At 38.3% G+C, this 1,618-nt stretch overlaps 1 long non-coding RNA gene across 1 annotated transcript; it reads right to left on the bottom strand.

The window, feature by feature from the left end:
- Positions 1–455: 455 nt before the first annotated feature.
- LOC131253946 (uncharacterized) lies at positions 456–1,138 on the bottom strand. Its single transcript, XR_009175376.1, has 3 exons — positions 879–1,138; positions 639–718; positions 456–570 (listed from the first exon to the last, which is right to left on the bottom strand). It is a non-coding gene; the product is annotated as an uncharacterized LOC131253946 (long non-coding RNA).
- Between the last annotated feature and the right edge of the window lie 480 nt (positions 1,139–1,618).

Raw genomic sequence — 1,618 nt, 5'->3', positions numbered from 1 at the left:
CCCGTAACGGCTGTTACGGGTCCCTTTTTTTCCATTGAAAAAAAAAAACCCGAAATCCTGTATCGGCCCTGTAACGGCCTGTTACGGGGCCGTTACGGCCTTTGCAGGGGGCATAATAGGCCGTTATGGGGGCTGTACGCACATCATGCTACCAAAATTATCTGGTGCAAGAAAAAAGGTAACTGTTGTCTAATGAATTTGAGAATTTGACTTGCTATCCAAACAGGCACCCCATTTTTGGAATCCTATTTTCTACCGTGACTATGGAAAATATCAGTGGGTAATCATTACGTTATCCATGGACTCCAAACAGAATCCACATATCCAAACACGCCCCAAGGGTGAAAGAGTAATGAACCAATTTTCTGTCACAAGATTTTCTAAGCATTCAATAATGAATTGCGTTGCTGCATTCGACACCCTTCTCAAAACACTATGCATCCATGTCTAAAATCCATTATAGGAGACAAACCTTAACATTCACAATGTTTCGCTCATTGGGCTTTTGCTGGAACCTTGTCATTAGAGGCTGCATACACAACTGGAACTGTTCATGGAACTGCAATTCACCTACACATACATCAAAGTCATACGATAACTCAATGCTTCAAAAAAGCTGGAGTACCCGAGTTGGTTACCTGACAATGTTCCACTCATTTGGCTTTTGTTGGAACCTTGTCATCAGAGGCTGCCCAGGCAATTGAAATTGCCCATGGAACTGCAATTCATCAGCATATACATCAAATAGCAATGATAATTCAATGCTTAATACAACTGGACTACCCGAATCATTTGCTCAAATAGAAGGATAAGGCATCCACCTCCTCAAGACTTCAATTGCATATCTAGAGGCTTTGAACTTTTAAGACAATACCTACCTGGAATTTGTAGTGAATTCCACCAACTGGTTTTAAAGGGACCATTGTGCCGTCCATCCACAAGCCCCATCATGAATTCTGGAATAACCCAATCAACCTCAAAGAAGCTGAGAAAATGACTAAATGTACCACACTGCCTCACACTGAATGAAAAGATGGTTGCATATTGTGATTCCTTTTTACACATCAAACACCTATTGACCGATGGCGCTTTCGAATGATATCAATTGTAAAAGTCTTGTTCAATGTATTAGACCACAAAAAAGCCTCACAAGAGAAATATCAAAGGATCAACCAATGCATAGTTCTCCTAAAGGGCATGTTTGGATTCGCTGAAATGAAAGGTAGATACTTCATTTCCACAAAAACCTCATTTGCAGTTGATTGCCTTTATTAGCCTTTATTTTTATTATTATTTTGAAAGATACTGATTTTATTCAAGACCAAAAGGCCAAAAATGAGATCGATTGAAAGAAAAAGAATTTTTTTTTTTTTTTTTTTTATTTTTAATTTTTAATTTTTAAAGACAAGAAAAGAAAAGAAAAGAGATTGATAAACATAAAAGCAGATGGAATTTACCCAGAGACGTTCCACCTTGCCAAAGAAAATCTCTTCTCTGCTTATCAATCTTGTAAATAACCGATTTGGGACAATGGAACAAGGACATGAAGTAAAGAGGGAGGTTGGATAGAGAAGCCTCAATGAGGGTGATTCTTCCCCTGAGAAAAAGAAATTTACTC

Source organism: Magnolia sinica, chromosome 8 (genome assembly GCF_029962835.1).
Source record: "Magnolia sinica isolate HGM2019 chromosome 8, MsV1, whole genome shotgun sequence".
NCBI classification, from domain to species: domain Eukaryota; kingdom Viridiplantae; phylum Streptophyta; class Magnoliopsida; order Magnoliales; family Magnoliaceae; genus Magnolia; species Magnolia sinica.
This window is presented reverse-complemented; position numbering and strand designations above follow the sequence as displayed.